At 39.1% G+C, this 21,072-nt stretch overlaps 1 protein-coding gene across 9 annotated transcripts in view; it reads right to left on the bottom strand.

Moving 5' to 3' along the window:
* The window catches only part of ATN1 (atrophin 1), a 55,644-nt gene that overhangs the window by 24,131 nt on the left and 10,441 nt on the right, over positions 1-21,072 (bottom strand). For 5 of the 9 annotated variants that reach the window (XR_015747254.1, XM_087954037.1, XM_087954034.1 and 2 more), the window contains exon 1: positions 841-1,131. The gene's annotated coding sequence lies outside the window, so the exon portion shown is untranslated. Of the gene's footprint in view, positions 1-840; positions 1,132-17,783; positions 17,845-21,072 lie in introns of those variants that run through there. The other 4 variants (XM_087954039.1, XM_087954035.1, XM_087954038.1 and 1 more) reach the window with 1 other exon arrangement.

Raw genomic sequence — 21,072 nt, 5'->3', positions numbered from 1 at the left:
GATTCTAGTCAGTGTCTCTTCTATGAAACCAGAAACCTTTCTGGAAGAGAAACCGAGAGGCCACCCAACCCTCATTTAAAGTAAGGAAACCTCCTTCTTAGAGAACAACACATATGCATTGGGTCTCTTCTATTTCATCCTATACTCCCGGTTAAGGAAGGGTTTTACAAGTTCCATGAAGCCTGTGAGATTTGTGAGCTATCAGACCTCCCTTTTCTCCTGCCATCTGTGAGTGGGGCTGTTAGACTAAAATCTTTAGAAACGGTATTATAAGGGACAGAGCTACATGGCCTCCAAGAGCACTGAGGGCTTCAGACATCTGACACGTTTATAGCACCAAGCAGGTTCTACAGAGCCAGGAGTTTCTCTTGACTGTTCTTGTAAACAGATGGAAGGCGACTTGTTTTGTGAGGCCCACGATAGGTAGGGATGGACTTGTTCTGCAGGGCTCCCTAGAGTTGGCCACCTCTGTTTTAGGAAGCTGATCGGGACATTCTTCTCGGATTTTCCAAGATCTCCCGTGTCTTCCGCAGCGCGCTCTATGTGGACAAGGAGAGGTCGTATTTCTCCCAGATACAGCGAGAGATCTAGGCGAGTGTCGCCGTGCGAATGCCTTTATAGGACGACCTGAAGCGGGTCAAACCGTCTCACCGGTGCGCCGTGTTAATTAAGCCCACTTCATCCAGCTTTCTGACAGCCCCCTTTGCTTCTTCTGGCTCCCCTTCAGTTAATCCTCCTACAGAGATGGAGAACAGATCTCCGTCCCTCCCTCCCCCACCTCCCCGAGCAGAGAATAGATACCGAGGAAGCGAGGGAGAAGGCACTAGGAGTTGCACTTACCAGGCTCCGGAAGGGAGGTCGAACGAAGGGAGGAATGAAGAAGCAGTGGAGGAGAGAGAGCCAGCTGTGGCAATCGCCAACTCCTCCTTCCTTTCCTCCTCCTCTTCCTTCTTCTCCCCGGGTCTTCAAAGATCGGGGAGCGGGAAAAGAGAACCGCACTCCGAGCGGCGTCTGTCAGCGGCGTCCCCTCAGCGCCCCTGGGTTCAGGCGCCGCCGCCCGTGCCTGTGCGCTCGCCCATCGCAGCGCCCTCCCGCTGCCTGCCGCCTTGGCCGCCTCCCATTTCCGAAGAGCTCAGGACGCACAAGCGGCCCCCTCCCCTCTCCTCCCCCTCTTTCTCCCCCCTCTCCCCTGCCAACAACGCCCCCCGCGCAAGAGCGCATCGATTGCACCGGGCGACGGCGCTGGCCAGAATAGCTTGGCTCCTTAAAGGAAAATGGTGGGGAGGCCACAGAAGCCCGGACGCATGATACAACGCCTTTAAGAAGGCGAAAGTGGGGGGAGGGGGGGGGGGCGATACTGTTGGTGAACAAGGCGGCCTAAAGGCACGGCAGAGCAATGGAGGCGAATGGAAGGAAAGAGAAGCGAAAAGAAAACTGAACGCTCCCGCCGCCCCAGGCTTTCTAATTCCATGGAATTAGAAAGCAACCCGGTGCTGTAGCGGGTGTGTTTTGCAGGCCCCGTTGCAATTCGCACGTATTTACTTGAGAATCGCCTCCCTTCCGTTTAATGTATTTAGCACCACATCTCTCGAGGCTGTGTAAAAATCGGAGCTGCACGGGCTCTGGCCCCCTAGAGACCTTCTGTCGAATAATAATGGTCGTTTTTGTTATCGCCCCCTCTTCTCCGGTGCATTTGCCGAAATCGGGGAGGCGGGTATTCAAAGAGAATCTGTGTAGGCCCTTAAAATGTCTGAGAACAAGAAAGGAGCTGGCAAGGAAGGCAGGCTAAAAATGGGGGAAGAATATTAATTCGTCTACGGCGAGTTTCAGCCACTCAGAAAATGCTGCGGTCTGGATCGAGGTCCCCGTGTTCCTCGCCAGCCCCTACCCCTTTCTCTTTCCAGCTTTCCTCCAATTTCTTCTCCCCTCCCAATCCCCAGTACAAAGGAATGGGAGATGCCTGGAGCTTTTTTTGGCAAGGCAAGACTCGGGAGCAACAGAATCTGGGAGGAAAAAATTAAAAAAAGGAAGAGACGGATTGGATCCCGTAGGAACTGGATTCATGAGCAAATTCGTGATATATTTTTTTTCTAAATCCAGGCAAAGAGAGGAAGGAACATATAACGTAGCCTTTGTTGAAATAACTATGGATGCCACAAAAGTGTGAAGAGACTGGATATCTTGAACTAATTCAGCCATTAAGTTAGAATGCATTTTTGTACCTCCTTTGATCCCGGGAACTATTAAGATTTGATGGCAATAGTTCTTAAATGTGCCAAAGAAGTGTGGACAGTTTTACACTGACAAGCACTTCTACTGGCACATTTAATTGACTTGCTTTCAGCATTAGTTGACTTTGTTACCTTCAGTTAAAATTAAACTTTCTTTCCCCACCCCCCTGAGTTTTTAGGATTACAATTACTTCGCCTTGTTCCATGCAAAAAGTATACTATCTGAAAACAAATGGATGCTTTCATGAAATAAAGGCCCAACTACCTCCATCTTCACCTCTTCTTGGGGCAGTATACATCCTAAGTGGGGATACTGTGGATTTCCCAAATCTGGCTGCTTTTTCCCTTTGCAAAGAGACTCATTGGAGCAGAAATGGAATCCTCTCTTCTGTGACAAAATTCTGCTAATCAGAGACATGGATACATCATGAGGAAGTCAGCATCACAGGAAAGAATGGTCATCTGTAGCAGTAACCCTGCTTATGTATCAACATGATTAAACATTTTAGTTATTATATTGGATTTATGATCAATGCCTGTAAGAAATGCCTTTTGATTTAATAATTCACCATATTCATTAGTGTGGAGTAAGAGAAAAATAATTAACTTTTACAAAAAACTGGCACTAGTTGGTCCACTGTTCTGATTCTTTAATTTATAAAGTCTGAATTAAGAAATTTGCCCCATCTTTCAGTCATTTAAGTCAATTACATGCCACTTCAAATGCAGGCACAATTCTAGGTAACTCAAACTGTAAATAATTACAATTAAAACAATAAAGTTCTCCCCCAATGATAATAAAAATTAAATAAGTAAACATCTACATTAGTAATAACACGACCAATTATGAAGCCATACCTTGTAACGTTATATATACAATAGTATTGTATATATAACGTTACAAGCAATGAGTTTTACACAGTAAATTTCAATGATACTTAATCACATTTCATTTGACAACCATAAAAAAAGAGCTAGCAGGGGAAAGAATATTTTTGACAAGGTGAATGATCAAAAGAAGTAGCTGTAAGAAATATTTTCAGGAGGATTTAGCACAACAAATAATTAATAAACATATTTATTTTCCCCAAACATGACCATTTATAAAAGCCAGCATAAGAAGGTAGAAGTTCTCTTAAATATGGCATAAAGAATGCAACTAATTAAGGGAAAATGTGTTATATTTTAGGTTATAATTAGTGAAGGAGGGACATGACATTAATGGAAAACCAGCAAATCCTAAAGCTGTCAACTAGATTGAAAAAAAATCCTTGTTCTTTTGGGGGGAAAACTGGACCTTCATTAGAACGTCAAAGAACAACCATAGTGTTTAAATGTTTCCAATTTAAACTGGAAAGAGTCACTTTCTGGCAGTTGTTGCATGCTATTTCTATCACCACTGACTGCACTACAGGTTTTCCATTTTTCTGTTGACAAGGAATTTACCATGGCCATACTTTTTAATAGTTTTACTACTGTGCTTATTTTCTGGGATTCACAAATGAGTGCTACATATATCACTCAATGATCTTGGGATCAGTATCATGTGGCTGTAGTTCCTATGGCTATTTATGCAGTATCCTGCAGATACCTATGTCATCTTTGTCATTTTGCCTTCTATTCCATTCTGGCCCTGGCAACATTTAAGTGCCACGATGCTGTTATTATAGATGGGCTAATAATAATAGCATATTCTCTATTGACTATCTTCCTACTTCAGGATTCTGACACCATCAGGTCAGAAGGGAGTGCCAAAAGCAGTGACATTCTCCTGCACTATTAATCAAGAATGGAACTTCTTCATTATCAGTTACGTCCTCTGTTTCAGCCTGTGCCCCCATGCCTGCACCTATCAGTTCAACTATTTATGAATATGGATTTACCCTCTTCCAGAATGCCACTCATATTCAGAAATGGTCCGATTGCTATGATATTGTCCCAGAGCAGTTTGTGAGGAGCATCTGGAGAGCTTCCTCTTGCTTTACTATGTTCTATCTTAGCACCTTTCACCAACAGACAACTTGACAGGAGACTAGACAAGCTGTTCCTAGGACCCCTGTAGTTGTCCTATTGAGAACCAACCTATATCAGGGACAGTAGTTGGCGGTTGATATTTCCCACCAGCAAGCAAGCTTGGTGGGCAGGAGAAAAATGCCAGGGCCTTTCCTTGGTCTACATTAAATAAGGACAATATCATTTGTCAGCCTCACTGCTATGGCAAAATAATGCTATTTTTACAGTAGCCCTGGGAATAAGAGTTAAATCCCATTTCACAAATAAAGAACTAAGGCTGATACAGCTTGTCTTGCACATTTGTACCTTACTTGCACCTAAAAACAAGACAAACATGCTCTGCCAAGTCTCTTTTTTTCTGCCATGTGCCCATGAGATACTATCTTCATCTCACTCCCCCAACCTGTATATAAATTCTCATTAGCTGTTCCAGCATTAAACTGGTAGTTTCCCCTCAAACTGGCAGCAAGCCACAATACTTCCAAAGTATGCAAAATCTGATGCAGTTTGTTGTTAGCAACCGAGCTCTGATCAGCCATTTCAGGCTATGTCAAAACATACTCCCTCCCCTCCAGTCTTGGGGAACACTCCTCCAGGTCATAATGTTTTGGAAATTGGATGGTCTGTCTCCCAGAATCCATATTTCAGTTGTCCAGTGGATCTCAAGTAGGTAACAGGTTGGAGAGCAATGATGTCTCTCACTGTATCCATTACTTCTTGTATCTCAAGGGTCAGCTACGTCTCAGCCCCTGAGTAGTGGCAGGTTGGGAAGAACCAGTCTTCCATGGACAACCTATTATACTGGGTGGGCCAAACAGTGTAGTTGTATTTGAAAGTGCTGCGCAAATGTTCAAAATGAATTCTGAGCTAGGTAAATCAAATATTGTGATGCACATATATATTAATAATATGTGTATGTTCCTACATGGCTTACAATCTATCTCAATCTATAATTCTTATAACTGCTAAACCATGAACAATGGAAGTCCTGCAGATGGTAAACTAAAAGCCTTTCCCCATAGTTCAGTTACCTGTAGTTGATCTGGCAGAACCTGTTCTCTTTGTAAAATGTCCTATCCGCTTCTCATCTTATTCTGCCCTTAAAGCCTCTATCTTTGCTTGCCATTGGAGACAATCCTGATATGGATATGCAGTCCGTTTTAAGTAAAACTATTCCCTAAATCCTCAGCCTTTACCGCTGTTCACTTCACTGAGTATCACTAGCCAACAGGAAACTATCTCCCAACCTCAGCACTTTTGACATACAGCTAGTATTTTCTGTATCTCTTTAGTGATCTTTCTGTATCTCTTTCGGGAGTTTTCTGTATCTCTCTAGTGATAATCTGGAATTTTGCAGCCCAGATTTGCTAGCCCACTCCAAAGGGCTATACGTATAGAAAAATGAAATGGTAGGGTCTCGGTTTGAGATAGTGGATTGTTCCAACCGAGATAGCATTGCAATTACTGAATGCTATTGCAGTTAACCAATATAATCAAAGATACATTTTGGGAAGTAAAATAAATGGCTTATCCCAGAAAAAGAGTTTGCTTTTTACTGTCCTGATTTTGATCTTGTGAAATTTACTTAATATGCTATTTCAATTTGAATGGATGCAATTGAAACTTCAAAATTCAGCCATTTCAGTAGGATGTACATTTAGGCAGAGTACATTTAGCTAGAGATGAAATGAAACTAATTGTATTTATACCAGTGTAATTTTTCCACATATACAGTATATTTATATTACATTTATATGTATACAGTACCTACATAATCAATATTTCCATGTGAGAAATGTGCTTTAAGTTCTTCTCATAAGTTCAAATGATAGTATTTCTCCTGTTGCAATTTACATTAAGCCAGGTCATAATCTAGCCAAGTAGGTTGCAATCTAGTATGAAAACAATTTTGTATCATTTACATCACTATCTGAGTCCATGCACCCTAAGATTTCTTTTTTTATTATTATTATTAAAGTTCTATTTGGGTTTTCACACACACAAAATACAAGTAAAACATCTTTTTTGAAAATAGCTTGGTCCCAGGTTGCACTTCTTTATACAGACACAAACTCAATTTCATGCTCATTTTTGTGTTCTATTCCATATCTTACCGTATTACTATTCTGCATTTTCTATATAGTTTTTCCCCTCTTTTAATTTTCTCAATTTTGTTTTGATTATCTCATCTCAATTCAAATCATTATATTTATACTTTTGTCTGTTCTGTTTCAATTTCATATTATCTTTTCTCATTAAACAAATTTTCTCCTGTAGTTACTAATTGGAGTACGACACCTTTATATCTTTTAATTTTATCCATTCAACTCTTATTTAAACTTCAATATATACCTTAAGGTTATGACATTCAATATAATACATAATACATAACTTCCAATCGAATTCTGCTTGGTACATTTTATAATTCTTATAATACACACTATATTCTTTAAAAAAAGATTGTAAATATATGTAATTAAAACCCTCATTCCATTCCAATTCAGTTCTATCATTAATATTCATTAAAGTCTTAACATCTTTAACATTTCTTTTTAATTAAATATCATACTTCCTTAAAGACACATATAATCTCCATACTTAAATTTTCCCTTATTTCTCTTCACATGTTTTATAAGTCATTAAATATTCATTTTTTTACATTTATTTTTTGACAAGCATTCCACTGTTACGATAACTATTTCATCAAACATTTTAATCATACATTGTTTCATATTTTCTGAAATTATTTCTATTTCTAATATAACCATACTATCTTATGTACGTTTGCAGAATCCCTTTTTCAATTAGATTTTCACTCATTATCTCTAAATAGGCCCTGTTTCTCTATATTTTGTTTCTGTCCTTTATAACTTCTTTTCCTTTCTTTCTTCCCTCTCTTCTTCTCCCTCCCCTTTTTACCCCCTTGTCTCTCTACTTCTAATTCTCTCTTCTGCATTTCCCTCTTCTGTTGCTTTCTGATTTTATACTTATTTTTCACTCTATTCTTTTTTGGGGTTGTTTCTCCCAATCTTAAACTTTCCATTCTCTTTCCCCCCTTTCCTTTTTCCCCCACCTAAGATTACTTGTTCATTAAAGATGGCTTCTTCTTTGTCCCAATCTTCTTGTTCTGCAGGCATTTCTTGTTGTTTCTCATAGTTCCAAATCTCCATTCCAAGAACTGAAATACGAATCCAAAAGAACCTCTCCCTTCTTGTGCATCTTCTTTGTACTTTTTAAGTTCCATTTTCAATTCTTCTAAAAGTGGAGCCATTTTAAACACTTTTAAACAACGACCTGATTGATTTTAGTCATTCAAATGCAGTAACCAAGAATCCAGAGATCACCAAATAATCCAGATAGTCCCAAGGTGTTTCTTCTTATTTCTTTTTTCACTTTCTCTTCCTGGGGTTTTACTATATTGTTGCAATGTTTCAGTTAAGATGTATCTTTTGGAAGTCTTGTTGAGATTTTACTGTAAGTCCTTTTTAGTTCCAGGCAGTCTCCTCCCTTCCAGATCCTGCCCTTTTATTCTTTTTCTCTCCTTTCCTGTTTTCAAAAGTTTTTGATTATCCAGAAATCTTTATTATCCCTTTGACTTTTTATTTTCGGCATTAAATGCCTATTAATGTCAAAGTGGATTTTTTCCCCAATTCCTTGCTTAAGTCTTGTAGCTGTCAGTATAGGAAGAGGAGAAAAAAACCCCAAATCCTTTCCCTTTTCACTCTCCTTCGCTGCTTAGAAATCTTCCTTGGGAACAGTGTTATTATTTTTTTAAATAGTTTAAATTCCAGGGTACCTTATTTGTTGCTTTTGCTGTTTGACCCGGTCAACCAAAACTTTCTCCTCTTATCTTCCTCCTGCACATTCTTTTCCGGTTGAGTTCTTCTTTGTGGTGGCCATTTCTGACCACCGCTGCAACCGCCTTCGGGAAAGGGAGTAATGGCCAGCTGAGGAGGAGAGATGCGTCTCTCCTCAACCCTGCAGGCAGTCTCCCACTTCTTCACCACCTCTACGGGGTGGCTTAGCCCCGAAACCAGCCGGCTCGGGGCGCTCCAGCGGCGAGCACGGATCAAAACCGCACAGAGTCGCGGTTTCGGTCTGTCGCCAAAGAAGCTCAAACCGGAAGCTCCCCATGCACCCTAAGATTTCTGATGGTCAAAAGATCCACAGTCTCTTCTCCTCTACTTAAAACCAAAAATTAAATGCATTTTAGTTACAAAAATGCTTGTCAAACCCCATATAGGGCCTTTCATGATTATCTCTTTTAGACAACAGATGTACAATTGTTCATTATTTATTGTGCCAAGTTGTAACAACTTCCTCCTGAAAGAAATTCTTGCAGCTATTTTTTCTTGTCATTCACCTTTAGTACATAAATGGCTTTGACACTGCCTTTTTCAGGAATGTTTTCTCAATTTCCCAATGTAATTGATAGCCTTCAGATTTGGTGGTCTTCCAAGGACTAATCAGATCTGACACTGCTTAGCTTTTCCAGGATCAGCTGAGGTCAACAAGGTGGATTACCTGCTGTGACACAGTAAGAATACCAACCAATCAAAATACAGGACACAAAATATAGTACCTATTCCAGAATGGGGGCTTAGGAAGTGCAGTGCAAATACTAACTTGTAAAAAAAAATGCATGTGATGGTTAATAATCCAAAACAACCTGAAATTTATTTAGTGGATACTGTGATTTTTGCAGATGAGATTTTGTAGCCCTACTTCAAGTATTGAAAGCAACGAGAATACACTCAATCCAGAGCTATGGAGAAATATTTTGCTTTGCGGAAGCATACTACAGGACTTCCATCAGTTGAAAAGCGTCACAGAGATACATAATTCTTCTTTAACCAACCACATTTTCTCAGGAGCAGTAGTTTCTGCACACCAAAGTATCTGCTGGCAAGGGAAATGGTTGTTTGTTCATTAGAAGAAGGCATCAATTAACACAGCAAAGGGGTGCTCTGCTTGAATGTTTTCAAGGGAAACATCTTTTCAAAGAATTGAATGACTGTACTGCTTTTCATAACCCAGTATTACATGAATAATATTGAACATTATGGTAGACTGCATTCCCTAAAAAATTTTTTGAAGCCAACTTGCTGGTAGTATGCAGAGGTAGAATTTCACACTGTTACTCTTTTTCAAATATCAAGTATTTGTTTATTTATTATACAAATTTACCCCAGACATCTTACAACATTAAAAAGTATTTTGGAATTGAATTTAAATAACACCGTCCCTGCATTCATACCCTTCTCACAAATATATATCATCTCATCTTTTATCACTCTTTCTTGTACTATTCCATTCTACTTCTTTTCTCTTCCCCTTTTCCTCTTCTCTCATTCTCTGCCACCCCGTTTTTGCCTCCTTCTGAAGAATTCAAGGCTCTCCAACTCAAAGCTTTTCTGTTATCTCCATTGCTACAGAAAACACGAGAGACTGACAGGCATACACATAAACCTGAAGATTTTTCCAAAGGTAGTTACACTGTTCTAGACAAAAAAACTCCCATCAATCTGAGGGATGCGCTGAGGGAGCTGCGCCTTGTCATGCATTTCTTCTATCCTTGAGTTAGCTGAAAAGCATGCTCACATAAATTACACAGCATCAACAGCCATATTCTACTCTGCCCCAACAAGTCTTGAGGATAGCCCTGTCCCTACATCTTAAATGGGGAGTAATTTAAGGGACAATAATTGATGGATTTCCCAATTTCATTTCCATGCTTTTATTATTGTTCATTTACCTCCTATTGAGTATTATCTGTCAGCAGTAAAATCAACTCAAAACCTTTTTATTTAATACTTTGTAGAGTCAGCTGGGTTAAACTGCTCTGGAGAGAGGATTTAAGCCATCATTGAAGTCCGGAAATAGTATATGTCTGCAGCCAGTCAATTGGGAGCTTTTCAAACATTGCTGAAAGAACATTAGACCCATTTGCTTACAGCGCTAATATCTTCTGCAAGAATGTTAAACATATACCCAAAAATATCCCAATGGACAGATTCACAGGGAGACATAGAATGAAGTGAAAGAATTGTGTCTCTTTTCATCTTGCAACTCTCTTCTGTGCATGTGACCTTCTTAGTTGGGCTATTTTTGCACAAGGGATTACAACTTTTCCAGAAGATCATTCGGCATGACTCAGAAATAGATCAGCTGCAGTAATTGGCTGAAAAGTAGTAGAAAGATCACCAGGATAGTAGAAGAAAGATAGTAGTAGAAAGATCACCTAGCAGAGGTGCTACCTCTGATTTGTACCATGAACCTTGGCTGTGGCTCTGACCTATCACTTGGGCTAAAAGAAACAGGCAGAATTCTAATTAGGGTTAAGCTCATCTCCCATATTTCCCAAATCAGAATTGCTACAGGGGAATGGCAGTGTTTGCAGCAAGTACGCATGGAGTTCACAAAATGATGTTACCCTAGGCCAAATGGCCTCTTCCCATCAAATAAAATCTATAGAAAATAGGGCCACGTGATACCCCAACCCTCACCCGCATTGGCATAAGCCATGGAAAATCTGCAATGCCCTCATTTGAGATGGAACCAGCAACAAACAACTAGCAGAATGTGGCATTCTTTCCTGATTTAAATTGATTGAAATGTTAGCCTTTTTTTTAAAGAGTCAGGTCTTGTGTTTTTCCAAATGCCATTACAATATCTGATAATACTAACACTATCATATCTTGGCTGCAACATTCACTAGATGGTTCCAAAGAGATATAGAAAAATTTACTTCCATTCTGTGGTCATGATTACTGAAGTCTATATAGCAGTGCTACTTAAGACAAGTTGATGGTTAACAAAGAAAGGAATGGAAGGTACTTGGATACCTGCGTGTTTGATGTGCTTGAAAGAATTAGAGAATATATAGTCAACAAATTGCCCTTGCTTACAATCTTGTCAATAGATGGATTTGAATTGGGACAGATAACTATCAGATCAATATTTGCTCCCTGTTTGTAAATCGGATGGGGATGAACAAAAAACTAGGCTTGTGCCTACCCAAAATGAACTAGTTCCCAACTACAGGTAGTCCTTGATTTACAGCCATTTGTTTAATTACCATTCAAAGTTTTGACAGTGCTGGAAAAAGTGGCTTATAACCAGTCCTCATACTTATGACCATTGCAGCATCCCTGTGGTCACCTGTTTGCAATTCGAGCATTTGGCATGTGGCAGATATTTATGATAGTTGCAACATATTCAGGCACATGATTGCCATTTGCAATCTGGAAAGCAAAGTCAATGGGGAAACAGGCAGGAGGTTGCAAATCATGGTCAGGTGATATCTTGCTTAATGACCGCAGCAAAAAAAGGTTGTAAAATTAAGTGTGGCCATGTGATGTCTCACAATGACCATGCTTAACAACAAATGTTCTGGTCCCATCTATGGTAATAAGTCAAGAACTACATGTAGTCCTTCACTTATGACCACAATTTAGCCTTAAATTTTTGTTGCTAGGTGAGACAGTTGTTAAATGAGTTTTGTCCCATTTTACCAATTGTTAAGTGAATCACTGCAGTTGTTAAATTAGTAACATGGTTGTGAAGTGAATCTAGCTTCCCCCTTGGCTTTGCTTGTCAGAAGGTCAAAAAAGATAATTACATAACTTCGGGATACAGCAGTCATTTGACTGTATGATCAAAATTGTTACATCCTCTAACTCCCACTCCTTTAACCTCAAACTATCCACTATTGACCTCACCCCTTTCCTAAGAGGTCTGTAAGGGGCGTGCATAAGTGCACCATTGTGCCTACCATCCCTGTCCTATTGTCCCCATTTATTTGTACCTATTTCCTGTATTCTTACTCATGATTATACTTATACCTATTATCTTGTAAGCAATTGGACAAATAAATAATACAATAAAACAAAAATGATCATAGTGATGCTGCAATGATTAAATATGTGAAAAATGATCATAACGTATGTTTTTCAATGTTTGCCACTGTAACTTCAAATGGTCACTAAATGAACTGTTGTAAGTCTACATGTATATGTAATAGCTAACATGCACGTAATATATGAATTACATGTAAAGCATATTTCATAGTTTTAAAAAGTTGTGCTTCTCTTTCAATGGAGCATTACTCCAACAGAATATAAGCCTAAGTGTGAGTAACACTTACTGTGTGTTCAGTGTATTTTTAGTAAGTATGCCACTATTTGCAGCTTCACCTTAGATTAGGATTTAGCAACTGTGATTTCCTTTGCCATATCTTTCTTTCTCTAACACATCTCCTAAGCCATTGCCCAAATCTGTCCTGGTAACTGCTTTTCTCTACCATTGTTCTCATCTCACCCCTAGCTCGCAGATGAGGCAAATAGAAGTTTTCCCAATTTTTCAAGTAGTGTTTTGCTCTTATGCCAGCATAATCTTGGCCACTTATATAATTTGGCTTCACTTAGCGGTATGGCTGCTGATAGAGTCAAGGTTGGGATCAGCCCAGTGATTGCCACTTTTAGATCAATTGGCCTGTTCTGGTTGCTAGAACTGCCCTTCCAGAATCACCTGGCATGGGCTGCAGGAGAAACGTCACTCTGTGTCCATTGTGGCATCTGATTGCATAAAACTGATTAAAATGAAATTAAACTTACTTCCAATTGTATCTCTTAGATCTCACATGCTCTTTTTGTAAAAACATATTTAAACTCTTTTAAGAGAGCCTTCACACCTGTGTTTAAAGAACAGAACTACATCTGTGCTACAGAGAAGGTTCATTTAAAAAGTCTGGTTTTGCCATCTGTGTGTTGCAAGTTCTGTCACCATTGCAGGTATATTTCAAGTTTTCAGCTGCACCTGACAAGAAGGGGCTTTACCAGCTGGCATGTTTTCATGATTTGGGGGAAAGTTGGGCAGTACCATTTTACATATTCCATTCTGACTTTGGCTGCACCAAGGGCTACAGCCACAAATTCAGATCTGAACTCCTTGGTTACTTGTTACTTGCAGCATGAAGCAAAGGTGGAGTTTTGCTTGTTGTGTTAACCTTGTGCTTCACTCTGCAATAGAAAAGTGTTTCATCCATGCTCAGAAATTGACTGTAAACTGATTGTTTATAGAAATGGGGGAGTTGTATTGAATGGGAACACTGAAGCTGCTTCCTACTGCTTCACCCATCTGCTTAGTTGGGCAACTTCACAGTGGCTCAATATATAGTTGCACAACCACACACTTCTGTCCATGTTACATGTATAGAGTGCTTGGTGGTTGTTTTCCCTCCAATAGGCAGGAGGGGAAACAAAATCAAGGAAACCAAATTTTCCTTAACTTGCCCTGCAACATGTTCATAAGGACAGCATCCTTCACCAAGTCCCACTATTGTTGTATCTTAGGTACTATGTAGCAAAGAAGGCAGCACAAATTATGCAGAAATGCTAATGAACTAGCATTCGGCTCGTTCAAAGATGATGGACAGCGTATTACCAAAGCAATAGATAGGCACTAAGTGGCTCCATTTGGCCCATAATGTCAACTGCAGGAAAAAAAGAAGGGCATTGAAGAGTAGAATAAAGTATGTGATACCCAAATTAAAAATATTAGAATAACAAGTTGCTCTCAAATCCCTTCTTTAAGTGAAAGATATGGCCAAGATTTATGTGCCATCTCATTTTGGGCATGCATAAAAACAAATGCATGTGAATTGGTTTTTAGCTGCAGTCTACCCCAGCAACGCTTCAAGCACTGAGGTGAGTCATGCTGGAGTCAACTTTCTTTTCAGGGGAGAGAGTGCCCCCTACTGAGTCACCTGCTCCACAGCCTGCCATCCTGAACATGTTCTCCCCATGGCTCCCATCTAATTGCTTAGTTTTGCTGCGCCTTCCATGCAAACAGGTCAGGACTCCATGCCTGGTCTTTGGTTTTACCGGCCTGCGACTAATCAACATGCAGAGCCTTGCCTGAAGGATTACACAAACTGCACACACTTCAATTGCTTTCTCTCTCCACTCCCCCCCCCCCCCCCTTTACTTTGCTTCTCTCCATCTTTCCCTCCTGGAGCCTGTCCCATCCCCCCTTTTTTTCCTGGTTACCAAGCAACGGCACAAAGGGAAAGAACTAGTGTGGAGGCCAAGAGAGGGCCCTGAGCCCTTGCAAGAATGGAAGAGAATGTAATGTAACCCAATTGGAGCCTCCTCCAGCAAAGCAAGCACAGAATTTTTGAGAGCAGAACCTATTGAAAGTTGAAATGGGGAAAAGGGGGGGGGGGTGTCTGTTGGGGAAAGAAGAACACCCAGTGATCATGTTACACAAAGGGCAGCCAGGCCAAGTAGACAAAATTCTGTAGCAGAAAATTACAAGAAGTAACACCTACTAAATTAGAATGAAGGTGAAAGCACAAAAGCACAAAGTGGCTGGCCATGCGTTTTAGCTTGTGATTGAAAACTCTGGTTATGTCTTCTGTGTTATTCTTTCCCCCTTAGAACAGCGGTAACCATTGTCACGTTGAATTTATATATGGAGGAGTGGGGGAGTTATCTTCAGTAAAATCACTTAGTCATGCTCCAGCATTGCACATTTTTAAAAAATTTCATCCCACTCTATCTGAGATCCTTTAACAAGAAATGCATAATATAATGCTACTTATTAACCCAAGCACATCTGAACATGTACAGGGTGCATTTACTCATCACTGAATAAAACTGTCAACATGCTAACGTTAATGAGAAGATCCTTTTATGATTGGATGCTATGATTAAATTCTAACTGCAGCTCTCTTTAAAAATACAGCCATCTGTCCTTATACCATTCAAAAACAATGCAGGTAACCATCTAACTTAACATTTATACCTTAAACAAAGCTTCCATTCCACAATAAGTTCTAAGACTGGCTAGTATGTGGCAACAACCATCTTTTTCTTTTTACTAGGATTACAAGCTATAGAAATATATTGCATAGATGCAAGGTTTGAAAGCAAACAGAATAATTCTGCTTTGAACCTTGTGGAGCCATATCTTCTCTCCTTCAAGCCTGGGCCAAACACAGTAAATTATCAGAGGTAGCCACAGATATTTCCCATAAGAAGAAAACAGACAAAAGTTGCAGGGCCTTCTGTTGTTTACTTCAGGTTCTCATAACTGAGGCTACCTAGTAAATCTTGATGCAATTTAAATGCAGACTTTATGCCCAATCCCCCTGAAACTTCTTCTAGATAAATCTCAGTGAAATTAATGAGGGTTTGAAAACTAATTATTTGCAGAACATCCTAGGCATCATCCCAATATAAAATTTATTTTTGCTACAATCAGTTCCAATATGATATCTCAGTTTCATGTGACGCTTTGTTCTGGTGTGAATGTTGCCACGCATGAGTGAATACTCTTACTCTTTTGGTGGCAGCTACAATATTGCCAGATGCTTTTAAAATTATGTTATTAGAACTCTATAAATGTTATTGAAATGTTAGCTGTAAGTAGGGGGCCGGTTCATTCCCACTCTTTCTTTTAATAACATTGGGTGGTTACCCAAGCACCGCACAGTTGAGTAAAAAGCCATCTAGGTCTAGTTCACGAGCTTAAAAAGTAAAAATAGAAGTTTACAAACTGTGCCTGGAAAGGAGGTGCCAATGATACCACACTATTCAGTTATTGCAGTTGTATGCAGCTATGCTCTGTATCTGTTTTGTAAAAGCAACTGAATGTTTTGGCTAGAAGAATATATACTGTAGCATTTTCCCAGAAACAAGTAAGTGAGAGCTGGCAATAAGCTGCTGCAGTGAAAGTGTTAACTTGAGAAAAGAGGGCTACATTTTGCAAAAGCAAAAATCATTATGAGGCTGGTGGGGAGAGGATTTAAGAAGTCCAGCCTCAGAAGGAGACAGAGCTGTTCCCATATGATGAGCTCTATCAGTGTGTAGATGATGCTTTCATGGTACTCTGGCTCATTTAAAGAGTAGGAAGGGACCCAAGTTATTTTGCCTTCCGACTATAACTATTACTCCTATTGTTTTTATCCCTTCTTTTGCACTGGTCTTCCCCATCCATTTATTAGAAAAAGATGGAATAGCTAAACAACACACTTTGCTGTTGGGACCCACCCTTCATTTCCATATGCTGTATCTCATGTTAACCAGTGAAACAATGTGGTACCATTTGGATTTTTTGGTTAAAGCTCTAAAAGGGATAGCAACACCTCACACCCTATGCGTGTGAGGAATGTGTGGAAAAGGAAGCTCAGAAAGCCCCACAGAGTAGCTTTGTCCCTGTCACCACACCAGGTGGCCACATACCCTGCTGTCTCTACAGTTTTGCATAAAGGCCAACATATGTAGAAAATCATCTACAGAGAGGGTGGCACAGAATTTCTCATGGGAAGAGAAAGCAGAAAGATATGCCTGACAAATATGTTGGTGCCATTAACTAATGTCATACATTTAATTGTGATGTATTAAATTAACATCAGATATCAGTATCCTCAACAGTGGCACTTTCAGATATAAAAGGCAAAATAAAAATCTGGGCCAAAACAAAGCTTCACTATATTTGGTGGAAAAAAGAGCTGTTATTGTCATTTCCTTGATTTCAGCCCTCCATTATCAATATACTGGAATATTGCCTAATATCCAATTCATCATAGTTTAGAAAACTGGTATATAGACAATCCTCGTGTTACAACTACAATTGAGCCCAAATTTTATGTTGCCAAGTGAAACATTTGGTAAGTGATTAATATCCCTTTTTACAACTTTTCTTGCCACAATTGTTAAGTGACTCATTGCATTTGTTAAGTTAGTAACATGGCTCTTAAGTGAATCCGGCTTCCCCACTGACTTTGCTTTTCAGAAGGCTGCAAAACTGATCATGTGAGCCCAGGGCAGTGCAACCATGATAAATAAGAACCAGTTGCCAAGCATCTGAATTTTGATTACATGACCAGGGGGATGCTACAACAGTTGTGTGAAAAACAGTCATAAGTCACTTTTTTCAGTGCCGTTGTAACTTTGAAACATCACTAAATGAACTGTTGTAAGTCAAGGACTACCTGTACTTATCAAGTTTAAAAGCAAGAAATCAAGACTGAACATGGGCAATGAAAAAAAGAACAATATTTAGAATAATTATTAGCACATTTTCATCCATATCCACTTCCCCATAAGTAGCTAACAATATAAAAAAACCAAGCTGCATTGCACATTTGGATTGGGCAAGCTCATAATACCAATATTCTAATCACCTGCTTGATTTGAAGTTGATAAAACCTGGGCAAGAACCTTCATATTTCCAAAAGGAAAATGTATGAATAAGCAAAAAGCAAAATGAAACAACCCTGGCCATTTATTTATTTATTTATTTATTTATTTACAGCAATGACAAACAAGATAAAAAAACAAACAGGCATGTTGACCAAATATAACAAAAGCAGTTTATCAGTTATAATATGATTTGAAATGTCAAGGCTTAAAAAGAAAAAAAGGGGGAAGTGATTAGATAAAATAAAAATGACAAAACATAAAATAAAAATAAAGAGAAGTAACTGAAATGAAATGATTGTGCGTTAGGAGAAAGAGAAGCTTTATTTCCTACCTTCAGACCAGGATGCCACTATCTCCAATAGAGTTGCCACATTTTTTATCTCCAGAAATTTCTGTAAGAAGGCATAAATTTCTTAATCTTGGAATTCTGGCATTTTCAATTATTTCATTTTTAAAAAATGGTTCTTAACTTTTTAAGTACAGTAGTATATGACTGATACAATACTTTTGTTGTATTTGGTCAATGCTTCCATATTTTGCTGATTGTTGATTACAAATGAAGAAATAATCACTTACTTTTGCCCTAATAACCATTTGTTTAGTGACTGTTTGAAGTTATGACAACACTGAAAAAGATGACTTATGATCAGTCCTCACACTTACAACCATTGCAGCATCTCCGCAGTCACAACTCAGGCACTTGACAACTGCACATTGCAGTTGCACATTTGTGATAGTCACAGCTTCCCATGGTCATGTGATCACTATTTGCAACCTTCCAACAAAGCAAAGTCAAATGGGAAAGCCAACAGAGCAGCAAGTTGTGGTCACAGGATAACTTAACAATCACGAATGATTCCCTTAATGACTACAACTGGGACTGCCAGGAATGCCATCACTAAGTGGGACAGTCATGTGACATTTCGCTTGAAAATTATTTTGCTTAGTTTGTAGTTTAATTAAGATTGTTAACTGAGGACAACCTGTAAAGTGTCAGACTTTTACACTGCAATAGTTATTGATCCACAGCAGAGACTCAACATAATATCAAATATATCACAAAGGGTCTGTCAACCCATAGGTGTCCAATAAAAAGCCATCCACACACAGTATGCCAGGAATAAAACAAGGAGGCCTAGAACAGGTCTGCATAAAATTGAAATATTGTATCTTGAACTTGTAACAAAAAGCTCTAGTTCTAGAGGTGCTGCCAGGCTGATTTTGGGCCAATCATAATTTAGCAGAACTGAATGCTAGACAGTTCCTGGGAGGGAATTATCAGCCCTTCAAGGTAGGCCAGATCAAGAAACAAACACTGCAGGGATTCTAAAAACACTGTTTTATTATTTTAGGATATATAACAGAATCTTGAAAGCTTGTCCCAAAAACAAAATCAAGGCATGATTATTTTGAGTTTCTTCCTTATGGTTCCTTCTGTCTCTGGATGGTATACTCCAGTGATCCCCAACCTTTTTTATGCCGCGGCCCGGTACCGGCATCAGCTGGGCGCCGCGGCCCGGTACCGGCATCAACTGGGCGCCACCATCTTTTTGATGAAAAAGTGCTTCCGTGACCTCACCGGAAGCACTTTTTCATCAAAAAGATGGCGGCATTAGCGCTCGGTGAGCTTTTCGGGTAGAAATGGCTTTCTACCTGGAAAAGCTCACTGAAGGCAGCGCCGCCATCTTTTTGATGAAAAGTGCTTCCGGTGAGCTTTCTACCCGGAAAAGCTCACCGGAAGCACTTTTTATCAAAAAGATGGCGGCGCCAGCAACCAGCGCCCGGTAAGACTTGTTCCGCGGACGGTACCGGTCCACGGACCGGCGGTTGGGGACCCCTGGTATACTCTATTGTCCAAATCTCTCATATCTTTCCCCAGTTTCAAATACCCAGTTTACAGGAATACTTTTTTTTTTACCCTGCATCCTCCACCCAAAATCATTTTTGCACACTTGATTCTATGCATGGACCAAAACAGCTGAAACATTCATGTTCTGAGTTGACCACAGCTCATCCAGAATCAGCCGTTCCATGCACAGAACCCTTTGTACATGGAACACCTTGCATATCCCTAAGTCCCTGCAATTTCTGACTTTAAGTCCTAGCTGGGACTCCAATCAAGCAGAATGACAGGAAAGGTCCATCAAGCACAATTGGTGCATGATGGTGCCAGCAACTGCCTGATTTTGCAGCATTTTCTACAGACATTGTTTCTCTCTTTAGGGCCTCATTTCTCTAGCAACTCATTCCTGCTTTGCTTTAAAAGGAGAGGTTTCCTGCTGTTTGGTCCAATGGGCAGTTTTGTCCTATTTTTTCTCCAGCCCCCTGCATCTCCCCTGGCCCTCTGCCTGATTTAACAAGGAAAACCAGGAGTATAAATCCTGCCTTCTCTTGCTGAAATGAACTAGGAAAGATAATTTAAATTGTAAAATAGAAAAGAATAGAAAAGAGGGGCAGGGAATCTTCTTTATTTGCCTCTAACAAAAAATAAATGGGATTTTTTTATTGAATAGCATTAGATATAATGAGTTTTGGACAGAGAAGAGTTTCAACCATCTTTTGTACTTTTATCAGATTCCTTCATAATCACAGGCAGTGTTTTTAATAGTAATTTTATTAAACATGACATTTATAATAAAAAAAATAATGCAAACTTAAAAAATTAAAGAATAAAAAGAAAAAACAGTAGGTGCAGAAAAAATAGAAAAAAATGAAATAAGGATATAGTAAAAAAAAGAATAGAAATATATAAAGACATTAACTTCCCACTTCATCACCAATATAAACAATTTCAGTAATTTATCAATATCACATAAGATAGATAACTTTATTGTCTTTTATTTTATTTAAGTTTTTATTGGTTTTTAAAAACAAACATAAACAAACAAAACATAAAGATAGAGACATATGGAAAGGTGGTTGGTTTGAAAATAAATAAAGATAAGACAAAGATCTTGACAAAGAATATGCTATTAAGACAAAAGGAAGAACTGGCAGACCTATTGAAAATTCAGGTCACGAATAAGATCAAGTACTTGGGGATATATTTGACAGCAAGATGTAGTACATTAAAAGAGAATAATTATATCAAACTTAAACAGCAGATAGCGCTAGATCTGGCGAAATGGGAAAATTTACAACTGTCACTAATAGGGAGAATTTCAACAATCAAGATTACCCAGAATTTTATATTTGTTTCAAACAATTCCAATTAGGCTTGGAAAAGACTACTTTGAAGATTTAAATAAAATTATGTTGAAATATATATGGCAAGGTAAGAAAGCAAGAATAAAGTTAAAACTTTTGCAAGATGCTAGAATTAGAGGAGGATTTGGTTTGCCTAATTGGGAGTTGTATTATCAAGCTACAAATCTGATGTGGGTTAAGGAATGGATAACACTAAGAAATACTAGATTGTTGACATTAGAAGGACATGATTTGTTGTTGGGGTGGCATGCTTTTTTATGGTATAAAGGAACTAAAACACAGGGGTATTTTAGAAGACATTATATACGGGAGTCTCTGTGGTTAAACTTGGAGAAGATTAAAAGACAATGTTATTTGAAAATTGCAGTCTGGCTATCGACTATTGAAGCATTTTCTTATCCTATAATATCCAA

Source organism: Notechis scutatus, chromosome 2 (assembly GCF_049901735.1).
Source record: "Notechis scutatus isolate UNSWTSFEM ecotype Mainland chromosome 2, rNotScu1.2, whole genome shotgun sequence".
In the NCBI taxonomy this organism is placed as follows: domain Eukaryota; kingdom Metazoa; phylum Chordata; class Lepidosauria; order Squamata; family Elapidae; genus Notechis; species Notechis scutatus.
The sequence above is the reverse complement of the archived record's forward strand: the minus strand, read 5'-3'. Positions and strand labels throughout refer to the sequence as shown.